Genomic DNA, 15,014 nt, shown 5'->3' on the forward strand with positions numbered 1-15,014 from the left:
AATAACAATTTGATATGATTAATCTGATCCTCTCCCTATGTTGCACAGACCTTAAATAAAGAGGCCTATGCAAATCTTCTACTTATAAATTTCGAGTAGGTTGGGGGGGGGGGGGGGGGGGATTTAAATCTTATTGTCCTAAGGTGATGACTTGTATTTCCCGCCATTTTTATATCACATGCGTGCCTGCCGACCATGTGAATGGTATTGGGTTACATTATGACCTTGAATGTTCCACATACAATTGGAATAGGTTCGTGGGTAGGTTGGGGAATCCCCAGGGTTACCTTGAATATTGCTCCTCCAATTGCCTTAGGTGTTAGCCTGACACCCCTGACCTTAACGTAAGAAACAGGTTTTAACTGGTTTGGCCGCTACTGTCTCCCTACTTATCTATTCACGCAGTTTGTGGTGAGATGGTAAGTAATAGTGCGTTCCTCCTCTGCAAGGCCGGTTTAAGGCCCAAGCGACACAAGCCACCACTTGGGACACCAAGCTGAGAAGAGCGCCAAAGGCGCCACAGCTGTAAGATTTCTCTATTCGTCTTATCACAATTAAGATAGCCCACTTGGTGCTCCAATCAGGGAGGGGCGCCGCGGGCGTTCGAATGCAACATTTGTACACAGTGTGTATCACAATTAGTAGGGAAAACTGATGTGGGTGAAAGTGTAAGAGAGAAATGGGGTAATGGAGGGCGCCAAATGATAAGTCGCATGTGTGAAAAATGTTCTTAAACCAGCGCTGATCGTCGGTCACAAAGGGTTACTGATTTTTTCCGGTTTGTCGTGCACTTCTAATAGTTCCCATATGTTGCTGTCATATGTGTGAATATCACATACCCTCATGATGTTCGGGTATCTACAGAACGAGAGACGAGTATTGGTACCTCGTCTTATACATGCACAAGTGATACTTGGTGACATTCACGCGATACTCCTGAAAATGACGTGATTAGAACATCGAAACAGGTTGCGTAACAAAACGATATCAAATTAACAGGTGTTGGTACAGTATTATTACATAGGAACCAGAGAAGGTTGTGATCTCTGTCTCTGGGGTCTGGAACAAAGTCGAGTTCTAACGGATCCCAAAGAGGTCCCAGTGGGTTTAGGTCAGGACTCTAGGCAAGCCAGTTCATTTCAAGAACGTTATTGTCCACCATTGCCTAACACATGCTTCTGTCTCCTCAGACACGATACATGACGACAGGTAACATTCTACACGCATTCGACAAACTTATTCCTTTCCATCGGATTACCACAGGGTATAGCGTGACTCATCGCAGCAAATCACTCCTTTCCAATCATCCACTGTCCAATAGCGTCGCTCCTTACACCATCTCAAGCGTCACTTAGCTTTGACTACAGAAATGTGTGGCTTACAAGGAGCTACCCGGATCATTATAACCCATTCTTTTTAACTCCATACGCATAGTCATTGTGCTACTAACACTGCTGGTAGCGTCTTGAAACTCAATAGTGATTCCTTCCGCAGAATCGTGCGAATTTTACAACTACCACCCGCAATGCTCGACGGTCCTTGCCGGTAACTACATGGCATCTGCCTGGTCATGGTTTAACTGCGGCTGTTCCTTCGGGTTTCCACATCAGAATCACATCACCAACAATCTACCTGGGCTACTTAAGAGCATTTGAACTGTCTCTTATGAATTTGTTACTCGGGTGAAATCCAATGACTACTCCACATTGTAAGTGGCTGAGCTCTCCTAACCGGCCTGTGCTGCTGTTACTCTTTCGCTGCAGACAACACATCACTCCCGCCTCCGCCCCCCCCCCTAAAAAATGGTTCAAATGGCTCTGAGCACTATGGGACTTAACTGCTGAGGTCATCAGTCCCCTAGAACTTAGAACTACTTGAACCTAACTAACCTAAGCACATCACACAGCCGGCCGGGGTGGCCGAGCGGTTCTAGGCGCTATAGTCTGGAACCGAGAAGTTAAGTCCCATAGTGCTCGGAGCCATTTGAACCATTTGACATCACACACATCCATGCCCGAGGCAGGATTCGAACCTGCGACCGTAGCGGTCGCGCGGTTCCAGGCTGTAGCGCCTAGAACCGCTCGGCCACTCTGGCAGCGCCCCCCCCCCCCCCTCCCCTCTCCACCGTGTTTTATACTGGCAGTTCCGTTTATCATTATGTCCAGTGGTCAGTTCCAATTCAGCATTACATATTCAGCATTACAGAGGGTTGTCCAGATCCTTTTGATCAGACTGTGTACCTTTCATTCCCAAAATGTGAGGCTTCTGTCTTCAAGTGTACGTGTGAATGTTGTGGGCTTTCAAAATAAAATGAGGGAATGAAATGATGGTGGTGTGATGGCCCTCAATTACGCACCCTCCGACTCAACGTTGAAATATTAAAAAGTTTTGGCTGGTTTCGTTGTCTAGGGGCTGGGATACGTAGTTGCCGCATTACAAGCCAAATACTGCAGAGTCTACAGTATACGATAAGAATACACACATGAATTGAATGGTCGAAGGTTTCTATCACTCGGCAATTGCGAATTATGAAAGAAACATATAAATTTATAAATCAAAGATTGCTATTAAATAAAATTGCAGGTACTATCTTGACGACTTTAAATGATGAGTATGATAGTAGAAGTACTTTTGAGAATGCGGTATGTTTCTGCAAAACACTTATTGGTGTCGATGGTCCAGCAATTAAATAAATTAGAAGTTGAATAACAGGGAAACAATAGATTCCTACTGCACGTAATTAGTTGTGAACAACAACACAGCTCGCGAGATATTCGCTTCTAAACGCACACTACGTCTTCTCTGTAGAAGCCACGGAGAGCTCACAAGTGCACAAGTCGACACTCCAAAGTATTTCTCTCTCTCGCGACCACGCGCAAACCGCTCCACACTCCAAGTGTCTCTCGCGACCGTGCGTCTGTCGCTCGCACCGTCACGGCACTTCCCGTGTCCTGTGCCCTCCTGCCCACTTCCATACAGTCTCACCATTAATGAGCGCTGTGATTGGCTACAGCGCTCCCGCAATGTCTTACAGCCAATGCACACACACATACATAAAACACATACGAAATACTGAATTTACATTTAAATACTTGAAATTAAATAAATATTCCTACGGCTGGACCATAAACACGCTCTAACACACATTATCAAATACATAAACAATTAAATAAACACATGTCAAAAGAAAAGAAGCAAAAGATAGGCCAGGAGCGTAATGTCTCTGTGCTTTCTAAAACACAGTAAATATTTAACCAGTTTCTTCATCAATAGCATATATCGGATATTAACAAAGAAACAGATGAATCAATATATTTCTAAGCATGCTGCTACCGTTTTTTCGTGTAACTGTGGAGTACTTATGGCCTGACGCGATCGATAATAATCGGTCACTTTGACCTCCAATAACTCATGTACTATTTAAGTTACATGCCTGCAATTCACACCAATTTAGGTTTACAGTAATAGCATTCTAAAGACACAGCGATTGACAAAATCGGATGAAGCGTTTAGATTTTGGAAACTCGTTGCTGGGTGTTACTTATATAATTTACCATCAGATACTAAACTTTAAAGTAATAAAGATATTGAAAATCTGATTACACCATCACAATCGTCGTGCAATTAATGGTAATGTACATGTTTCTTTTTGAAGTATCGTGATTCATCATGCTACTATTAATTTCTATACGAACTGTGAAATGCCTGCCATTAAGGTTTCACAAAGTCCGCCAACTTTGGCATTCCCTGTGTGTCTCCTTCATTGTCACAAAGCACCGTCCTCGTCACAGCGGAATTCCCAGCTACATGGCTGGACCATGCGCTGGGGCCACCCCTCCCGGCTTTGACGAGCGTCCAGTGCGGCCACGCCAACTTAAAATATATAATATTTCCAGGGCCCCACAACTCGCCCTTCACCTCACAGTGTGTAGCTAAAATTCTGTTGCTCAAGCCCGTGATCGGCTACTGGACTGACTGAAGGCGGCCTACAGCCCTGCTTCGCTGCTGCACAGGAAGGTGGCATAGCTGACTGTGACGAATTTGTGTAGGGTTTAGTATCGTGTTTGTGTTATTGACGCCAATAAGAGAGAAGTGAGAGGGTGAAATCCGGTGCCTGCAAAGAGCCGTCCGCTGTCGAATGCCCCCGGTCAATGGACGTATTACGGTCAACAACGTCACTTGCTCTCACTCAGTGAACCACTACGGAAAGGTTTAGAATTTAACAGAGGACTGTGGCATAAAGTCTGGTTACCAAGAGGCGTACGCCAAAATATTGAAGATAAAAATGTTTTACAGCCGGGATCCGACCCGGCCACAGGCGTGCGTTAGCCACCTTGGTTACGAAACTTGTGATCCGTGAGATAAGGCCTTAATAACTTTTTCTATGAACGGCCGTGCCGCCGTGCGTACACCGTTTACCGTCAGATAACCGGCTATAAGCACCGTCGCGCAATGGATGACGTCCTCGTACGCCGTGTGCTGTTAACAATTTTCCCTTTACCTTTACGGCAGAGGGGTAGGAGGGGTGTTGGCGTAAAGTTCTCGATCGCCAGTCCTTACACCAACGTCATGGATTAAATACCAAACCTCTCCGGAGTGTCTAGTGAAGTGAGGGCATAGGATACTGTTAATGGTGATCCATCCGTCTAATGGGGACGTCAAACAAGGCGGTCCGTTTGGTGTAAGAGAAGAGTAAGCTATATGTCGGCACCGGCTTTCGCACTCTCCCTTCTCTCATCATCACCCAACACGCACATGGCACCACCCCACGCACACACACTCATTATAGGAGTAGTTACCTACACTTTACAGTTACACTGAACCAACACACACGCTTCGTGAAGGTAGGTGCCTATGGGCACGAAGAAAAGAAAATACACTATTGGCCATTAAAATTGCTACACCAAGAAGATGACGTGCTACAGACGCGAAATTTAACCGACAGGCCTCGTATCACTAGCAGTCCAGATGACAGTCATTTTATCTGTGGTGTCACCGCCAGACACCACACTTGCTAGGTGGTAGCTTTTAAATCGGCCGCGGTCCATTAGTATACGACGGACCCGCGTGTCGCCACTATCAGTAATTGCAGACCGAGCGCCGCCACACGGCAGGTCTAGAGAGACGTACTGGCACTCGCCCCAGTTGTACGGACGACTTAGCTAGCGATGCAACACTGACGATATGCAAATGATTAGCTTTTCAGAGCACTCACACAAGGTTGGAACCGGTGGCGACACCTACAACGTGCTGACATGAGGAAAGTTCCCAACCGATTTCTCATACACAAAAAGCAGTTGACCGGCGTTGCCTGGTGGAACGTTATTGTGACGCCTCGTGTAAGGAGGAGAAATGCGTACCATCACGTTTCCGAGTTTGATAAAGGTCGGATTGTAGCCTACCGCGGTTGCGGTTTATCGTATCGCGACATTGCTGCTCGCGTTGTTCGAGATCCAATGACTGATAGCAGACTATGGAATCGGTGGGTTCAGGAGGGCAATACGGAACGCCGTGCTGGATCCCAACGGCCTCGTATCACTAGCAGTCCAGATGACAGTCATTTTATCTGTGGTGTCACCGCCAGACACCACACTTGCTAGGTGGTAGCTTTTAAATCGGCCGCGGTCCATTAGTATACGACGGACCCGCGTGTCGCCACTATCAGTAATTGCAGACCGAGCGCCGCCACACGGCAGGTCTAGAGAGACGTACTGGCACTCGCCCCAGTTGTACGGACGACTTAGCTAGCGATGCAACACTGACGAACCCTCGCTTATTTGCAGAGAAGATAGTTAGAATAGCCTTCAGCTAAGTCAATGGCTAAGACCTAGCAAAGCGCCATTAACAGTTATATTCTTTATAAGTACTGTCAAGAACGATGTATACAAATGATGGATTAAAGTTAAGTATTCCAGCAGCTACGTACTTTTCTTTATAGCATTCATTCCGTATCCTGTTTCAGACCTCACGCAAGCCTGCGTGATTTTAACGCGTGCATTTCGGCCTCCTCTCTCAATCAGTGTGCGAAGTGTTGGCTAACTGCCAACACTACATTATCCGCATGGCTGTAACGGATCGTGCAGCCACGTCTCGATCCCTGAGTCAACAGATGGGGACGTTTGCAAGACAACAACCATCTGCACGAACAGTTCGACGACGTTTGCAGCAGCATGGACTAGCAGCTCGGAGACCAAGGCTGCGGTTACCCTTGACGCTGCATCACAGACAGGAGCGCCTGCGATGCTGTGCTCAACGACGAACCTGGGTGCACGAATGGCAAAACGTCATTTTTTCGGAAGAATCCAGGTTCTGTTTACAGCATCATGATGGTCGCATCCGTGTTTGGCGACACCGCGGTGAACGCACATTGGAAGCGTGTATTCGTCATCGCCATAGTGGCGTATCACCCGGCGTGATGGTATGGGGTGCCATTGGTTACACGTCTCGGTCACCTCTTGCTTGCATTGACGGCACTTTGAACAGTGGACGTTACATTTCAGATGTGTTACGACCCGTGGCTTTACTCTTCATTCGATCACTGCGAAACCCTACATTTCAGCAGGATAATGCACGACCACATGTTGCAGGTCCTGTATGGGCCTTTCTGGATACAGAAAACGTTCGACTGCTGCCCTGGCCAGCACATTCTCCAGATTTCTCACCAACTGAAAACGTCTGGTCAATGGTGGCCGAGCAACTGGCTCGTCACAATACGCCAGTCACTACTCTCGATGAACAGTGGTATCGTGTTGAAGCTGCATGGGCAGCTGTACCTGTACACGCCATCCCAGCTCTGTTGATTCAATGCCCAGGAGTATCAAGGCCGTTATTACGATCAGAGGTGGTTGTTCTGGGTACTGATTTCTCAAGATCTATGCACCCAAATTGCGTGAAAATGTAGTCACGTATCAGTTCTAGTATAATATATTTGTCCAATGAATACCCGTTTATCAACTGCATTTCTTCTTGGTGTAGCAATTTTAATGGCCAGTAGTGTACCTTTCCAATTTAGACTGCTGAACCTGCCCTTCGGGCTCTTCCAGCCACTCATATTGCACAACAAGTATTTCTCTGTAAGAGCATTAGCCGCTAAAGGGGAGGGTCTAGGTTGGAGTTTCGGACCGGCAATATTTGTAACTTATCAGGAAGTTTCACCTCCAGAGTTAAACTGACAGCTGAGCCAAGTATCTGTCAGCTGTGACGTGACGGTGTGAGCGTGGGGGATTTGGTAGGGCAGCGTCCATTGGCTGCGCCGGCGGCCAGCTGGGTGAGTGGGAGGGGACGCAGCACGTCCGCCGCCTCGTCGCTCATTGCCGCTCGTTGCGCTGCGGGCTGCGGACTGCGGACTGCGCCGGACACTCGACTGCCAGCTGCAGCCACGGGAGCTCCGGTGAGTCTGACACTCGCTAGTCATCGGCTTTCGTCAGTTTTAGTGATAACAGGTACACCTCCTATTTTATGAAAGGGAAATATTTTCACTACCTTTTATGACTACCTGTTCTCACACGTTTACGCTTAGTGTATCCTAACCTTCTAGCCTCACCGACGTTTTCCGTTTATTCCTAGTTGCACTGTTAAGGCCAACAGAGTTGTATTTGATACTGAACAATTTCCCTTTATTTAAGTCTCAGCTTTTTTGAATGGAATAACCGACAAAGTACCACGATTTTTGTCGATTTTACCAGTTCTTAAAATCTGCAACACTTGAAAAAACAACTAGATTATCAGCACTTCTTCACAGAACTTCATCTTCGTGATATGCATTGCATCCTTTAACACTTAATTTTTTGGGTTAAGTGATTCCTTGTACACCTAAATTTAGCAAATTCTTCTCTTTCACTCTTAACATGGTCAAAGCGTACTTCAATTTAGCGTTCGTTACTGAGACAATCAATAGTAAAAATCGTGTCGTTGTATTGAAGCATCATATTGCTCTTTGTTTTATGTCGGGACCTCGCAAGCTGCAGTTCGAAGAGAGTAAAAGGGTTATTATAAGGACAGATTTGAGGACATATTTGACGATGTAAGACTCACTTTGCTAAATGGTGGGACGCGTCGATGAAAAAGGATGCTACTGTTTTCTCAGCTTTGTTCTTCGTCTCTAATGGACCTTTGGACCCTAACGAAGTAACCCAACTATATTAGACGATGTCGTTGGTTTTTTTATTCAGAGAAAATTGAGCTCAACCATCACGTCGAAATCTGCAAGTACAGATACTGGAAAGAAGAAGGAACGACCTTCATCAATACAAAATTATTTAAAGCGCCGGTTTTATTTCAACTTCTCGCTGAGTTGATGAGGCAACTTGTCGTATTCTCGTACGCCCATTTGCTGTTTAATTTCCGGCAGTTTTAAACACAGCAAAGAAGCGGGGAGGTAATTGGCTGCTGACGAATAATCGCTATTCCAAAGACTGCACTTCCAACAAAACTATCTTTTGGTTAAGAAAATCGATTTTTTAAAACTGCATTTTTGGATCCATAAAAGTGTTTAGAATCCACCCCTGAAACGGTGTTTCCGAATACGGAACGGAAATGTTTGTTATTCTCAGTTTAACAAATAAAAAGTGCACCTGCCTGAAATCGGCCTTTTTCCCGAACCAGATTTTTTTCTTTCGGAGGACGAGTTATTGTACCGGTGCTTGGGAAGAAACACACAAAATTCAAATGAAAGTCTGAACGCGCGTGTTTGGAAGTTAGCCCCCAAGCATTTGCATTCGGGTGCGAAGACTGTGGAGATTGCGACTTTCCTGGCAGTGAGCAGCTTCAACGAAGGGTATTCAGCAATTCGGAAGACCATGACAACGATGGACGTCACCCTGCGACTCTATTCAACGCAGTTCGCCACCGGATTCAAGCGGCCGAAAACCGCTTGTCACCGGCCGTACGAGCGGCTCTGGAGCAGCACAGTATGGTCCAGATCGAGCAGAACGCTCTCTGTGAGGAAAAGGAAGGACTAGTTTATGGACCTGGAATAGCAGATAGAACGTAACTCGCATGATATTGCATTTATTTGCAGTCAAAACGTCAAACGCGTTTTTCTCGAAATAACATTTTTTATATCGCGCGGTATGGTAACTTCAAATCTTCTGAGCAAATTGGCATGACTCTTTGTTTCCGACGAAGCTAACTAAATTGTCTAGGAGTTGGACCACTTTTATTCCGATCCATCAACTATAAATATTTTTACTTGGCCGACGAAGTCGAAAAATCGATAAAAAAACCCTATTTTTTTCAAATGGCCGCCATTATGTTTCCTATGGTCCAAATAACTTAAGTGAGGAGCTCCTAAAGATTCTTACATACTTCGCTAACGTCAACTCGATTTTGATTTCAGACGAGCCGGCTGACATGTGACATACCGCGCGTGGAGGTCTACATCGAAATTTTGTTTCGTTCCGACGGCACTTCCGCCTTTGTTCTTAGACATTTCCGGTCGAAAAAATTCCGGTTTGTAGAGGAAATATCAATAAACCTTTTGACTAAATTTGACATTGATATCTATAACACATCCAGAGAAAAAAATTCTCAAGGAACATGCTCTTATTGGGCCAAACCTCCCCTTAATTTGGTTTAATAAGTAGGACGCAGAATAAGTGAAAACTATAAAGTGCCCTTCGCGAACGTATTACACTTATATAGGGTGTTTCACAATATTTTTACGATTTGAAATTTGAATAACGCGAACTGAAATTAAAATACAGCGACAGTGGCGCCGTCTATCTGTAGTGAGGAGTGTCAAGTTTTATGCCATAGAAGGTCAGCAATCGTCTCGTACTGGTCGAAGCAACATCGTGCGTTCGCGGTGTTGTGCTATTTTCGCTGTGGCGAATATGTCATACGCACGCAACGAGCCTTTCGTAAACATTTCAATATTGAGCCGCGATATCCAATTCCTGTTCGTGGAGCAATATGGAATTGGGTAAGAAACTTTCGTGCAACTGCCACTGCATCGAACCGAAATTCAACCGGCACTCGGAAAACCGTCCGAACCCACAAGAATGTCGAACGTGTGCGTGACAGTTTACAGGCAAGCCCTCGTCGTTCGTTACGAAAACATGCCCAAATGCTGAATATGCCACACGCCCAACAAGACCTTGCAAGGTCTCCGTGAAGCGTTTGGTAACCGCGCAATTTCCACAAGCGCTTCTGTGGAATGACCACCTCTCTCGCCTCATCTAACTGTACGAGACTTTTTAGGTACGGGATTATTTGAAGGCGAGAGTGTACACTGGCCAGAGGAGAAGCTTGCAACAGTTAAAAGAACGAATTCACGATGAAATTACCAGACTCCGTCCAGCAGATATGAAAGAAGTGTTCAAAAACTGAGTGAAACGCCTCGAGTATTGTGTAGCCGCGAATGGTTGTCATTGCTCGTTGTAGTATTTCGTAAGTAAACTTGAACAAATGTTGTACCTTGTGTAAAATGTTCAACTTTGTTTCACGATCAATTTCTGTGATATTCAAATTTGAAATCATCAAAACATTGTCGAACACCCTGCAGTTCAAAACTAACGATTACCTGAAGGAAAGTTTTGTACGCGATAGACAAAAATTACCGTGAAAATAAATCAAAGAACTTAAAGAGCAAGCTCAGTTTGTAACGTCCCATCGGCGGCAATGCCATTACAGCCTCAGCAACAGCTGGGATAACACAATCAAGCGAGGTGGCGCAGTGCTAAGACACTGGACTTGCATTCGGGAAGACGTCATTTGGCAACTCTAGGAACTACGGTCACTTCGAGTGCAAGAGGCCGGGCACAGTGTGTTGGAGAACGGTCCTACGAAATGCTGGTAGGAGCTTTAGAAACACAGCACTATCTGTAGTGACATTTATTCGCCAGGATGAGTATACAGAGTAATAAAGCTGCTTCAGTGCGTGGTACAGCGGCCGAGCCTGAGTGCACGCCGTGAAGCACTGACAGCTCGTCGGCGAGTCACCGCAGGCAGTGTGCCGTAGCCGGTACGTTTTCGTGCAGGCGGCAGCGTAGAGATAGGCGAGCGCGGCCCGCGCCAGAGGCTCTGCAGTACAGTGCGGCCCTACTCTTCCGTACTCCCACAGACAGCCCGTCACATGCACAGGGAAGGAAAGCCGACTGTGTGGTGCAGGACGTCGGTTGTCGTGAAGGCTAGGCCCTGGTCCCCACCATCTGCAGATGTTCACGAGCCGACCAGTGGGCTGCGCGAAAGTCCTACACCTGGCAGTGTGGGGATGTCAACTTGCAGACCATACGTGAGCAACCCTCAGTGGGAGAGCGTGAGCACTCCTGTCTGCTCCTCATCCAAGATGTCCCAGTTGGCAGCTCGGCAGACCACAGCTGTGGCTTGCATCAGGTTGGCTGCGTCTCGGCGTCAAATTTAGCAGGCGGGTAGCAAGTGGACCGTCATCGACCGTCTTCTGCTGGTTTCACTGAACCTCAACAGACCGGCATTTTCTCTGGTTCTGTCTACACGGGCAGAATGGCGACATGACTCCTACACGACTGAATGTGTCCTCGAGGACCACACGCCCCCTTATTTAAAGTGCCAAGCACACGTCTGTGGCCGGCCGGAGTGGCCGAGCGGTTCTAAGCGCTACAGTCTGGAACCGGGCGACCGCTACGGTCGCGGGTTCGAATCATACCTCGGGCATGGATGTGTGTGATGTCCTTAGGTTAGTTCGGTTTAAGTAGTTCTAAGTTCTAGGGGACTGATGACCACTGCAGTTAAGTCCCATAGTGCTCAGAGCCATTTGAACCACACGTCTATGCCACAATGGCTCTGGGTGCATGAGCGAATATGCCTTCGTTTATTAGTCTTGTCAGAACTCCTTGCCTTACTGTGGCGGCTCAACAATGGGTCTAGGTTGCCGAGCTCGCGTCTTTCTGCAGTGTTTGACTACTGCAGTGGTGTTCCAGCGCTTCGAGGTACTGAGTGTTACTTGATACTGTCTTGTCATGTTGTACTGCAGCGTTTACTATTTTGCTTCCCTCGCTGGGAGATTGTATGGCAATATTTGCCTGGTGCTCTGCCTTCTGCTACACCTTATTGGCATTCCGATTGGCACCCTGGCTCCGAGCTGGCCTCCTCGGATGTGAGTTCACTTGATAAATTTTAGGCTTGCACACCAAATTTATACTGGGACACAGTAGCTAATTGAAATCCCCATTAAGCCATCCGTGTTAAGGATTTTCTACTTTCCCTAGATCGCTTAAAGCAAATGCTAAGACGGGTCGTTTGAAACTGATGCGACTGTAACAGGAGCGTGTACTTCATCTGTAATGCCCGCATCATCCACGTAACTTTGAACACTACTTCTTTTTACTTTGGTTAAGATAATAATGAGGAAGGAAGCCAACTGTCCTTTTAAATAAAAATCTCGACATTCATCTTCACTGATTTAGGGAAACGTAAATGTATATGACCTTAGCTGTATGACCTTCAGGCCAAAATCAAATTCGGGAGGGCGACGGTTCAATCCCGCGTCCGGCCATCCTGATTTAGGTTTTCCGTGATTTCCGTAAATCGCTCCAGGCAAATGCCCGGATGGTTCCTTTCAAAGGGCACGGCCGACTTCCTTCCCCATCCGTCCCTAATCCGATAAGACCAATGACCTCGCTGTCTGGTCTCCTCCCCCAAAACCACCACCACCACCAAAATCAAATTAAGAAAGAAAAAAAGTTGTATGGATATTTCAACCCTGAATGCGAATCCAGTTACTTATCTCTCTCAGCACACATTTAATGAACCATGACACCACACCGCAGCATCACTTACATTTCTGCGTCTCTAAATCAGATCGTAATTCGCGTTCCGAAAGCGGCACTCCTCTGGTTTTAACTGTGACTCGTACTACATACAGCTTACTTATTCACTAAGTTTCGCTGTCAATCGGTAAGGCCTTCACATTCTCAAATTTTGCACCTATCTTGAGCTTATACTCTTACGCAATGCTTAATGTAAACCGCATTATGCAGTGATACAATAAAACAGTAAGTCAGTAAATTGTGTTCGAATGTGATGAACTGACTAACATTATTGTTAGGCCAAGTGTAGAAGACATAACACGATATAAATAAAACCTAGAAACAGAGTTCCAGGCCAATAATCTATCGTTTATGAAGGATTTTCACAAACAAGTCATTATTTGGATTTTTAAATGTATTTTATTTGCATTTCCAAGTTTCAGATATTTTCTGTAATTTACGTATTTGATTTTTCATTTGATCTGAACAAGAAGATAAAAATAGCAGTGGCCCCATCCCACAATTTCCCGCAACGAATCAGGCTCTATTGTGCTGTTACGCTGCGTCTAATCCCAGCAAAACCAATCAGTTCCCTTAAAGAGTAGTGAGAGGCCCTTTATTTGATGTTTATTAGACTCAGTTTCCTCAGGATTTTATGATCCCAATATTCTGTGTCTTTTGATCTCGAAAGCTTTGCACTAGAAGATTAGTGTGATGTTGTTTCACCATCCTCACCACATACATTAAACCTACGTTGTCCTTTCTCTGTACCCATCATGTGTAGGTGTTTCTTAAAGTTCCCATGGCCTGTTATTAGTACTCCAGTGGGTTTAGTCTGTCTCTTGTTCAAGACCAGTGTTGCAGAACTTCTCTTGCCATGTTTTTGCTTTTGGATCATACTCCAATAAGCTAGCCTTAGTGATGGTTAGGATTGGTTCCGCCCCAATAAATGGTGCTGTCGCACCTGTCCTAGATAGCCCATCAGCTTGTTCATTGCCACTGATTCCTAAGTGAGCAGTGACCCACAGCAGCTGTAACCTGTTGATTTACCCTAGCGTTTTCTAGAAATTTGTGGTAATGTCTTATGGGACCAAACTGCTGAGGTCATCGGTCCCTAAGCTTACACATTGTTTAATCTAACTTAAACTAACTTACGCTAAGGACGACACACACACCTATGCCCGAGGGAGGACTCGAACCTCCGACTGGGGGGAGCCGCGCGGACCGTGACAATACGCCTTATACCGCGCGGCTTCTCCCCTAGTGTCATAAGAGCTTTGGGGCATTCTGCAACGATCTTTGATCTCGTTGCAGGGGCTGATAGAGATTTCAGAACTGCTTGGCGGTCTGAATAAACGTAGATGCTACGACCTTTGTAGTACCTACGTGGACTCAAATCCGCCAGCACAATGACAGCACATATTTCCTCCCGGAATAACGTAGCCAGCTTCTACATCTACATCTACCTCCATACTCCGCAAGCCACCTGACGGTGCGTGGCGGAGGGTACTTTGAGTACGTCTATCGGTTCTCCCTCCAACTCCAGTCTCGTATTGTTCGTGGAAAGAAAGACTGTCGGTATGCCTCTGTGTTGGCTCAAAATCTCTCTGATTTTATCCTCCTGGTCTCTTCGTGAGATATTCGTAGGAGGGAGCAATATACGGCTTGACTACTCGGTGGAGGTATGTTCTCGGAACTTCAACAAAAGCCCGTACCGAGCTACTGAGTGTCTCTCCTGCAGAGTCTTCCACTGGAGTTTATCTATCATCTCCATAACGCTTTCGCGATTACTAAATGATCCTGTAACAAAGCGCGCTGCTCTCCGTTGGATCTTCTCTATCTCTTCTATCAATCGTATCCGGTACGGACCCCACACCGGTGAGCAGTACTCAAGCACTGTGCGAACAAATGTACTGTAACCTACTTCCTTTGGTTTCTGATTGCATTTCCTTAGGATTCTTCCAATTAATCTCAGTCTGGCATCTGCTTTACCGGCGATTAATTTTATATGGTCATTCCATTTTAAATCATTCCTAATGCGAACTCCCAGATAATTTATGGAATTAACTGCTTCCAGTTGCTGACCTGCTATATTGTAGCTAAATGATAAAGGATCTTTCTTTCTATGTATTCGCAGCACATTACACTTGTCTACATTGAGATTCAATTGCCATTCCCTGCACCACGAATCAATTCGTTGCAGATTATCCTGCATGTCAGTACAATTTTCCATTGTTACAACCTTTCGATATACTACAGCATCATCCGCAAAAAGCCTCATTGAAATTC

General features: G+C 45.9%; 1 protein-coding gene across 1 annotated transcript in view; it reads left to right on the plus strand.

The window, feature by feature from the left end:
- Positions 1–7,331: 7,331 nt before the first annotated feature.
- LOC126469548 (metal cation symporter ZIP14-like) overlaps positions 7,332–15,014 on the plus strand; it is a 216,535-nt gene continuing 208,852 nt past the window's right edge. The window contains exon 1 of the mRNA XM_050096666.1: positions 7,332–7,390. The gene's annotated coding sequence lies outside the window, so the exon portion shown is untranslated. The remainder of the gene's footprint in view (positions 7,391–15,014) is intronic.

Source organism: Schistocerca serialis, chromosome 3, assembly GCF_023864345.2.
Source record: "Schistocerca serialis cubense isolate TAMUIC-IGC-003099 chromosome 3, iqSchSeri2.2, whole genome shotgun sequence".
Taxonomy (NCBI): domain Eukaryota; kingdom Metazoa; phylum Arthropoda; class Insecta; order Orthoptera; family Acrididae; genus Schistocerca; species Schistocerca serialis.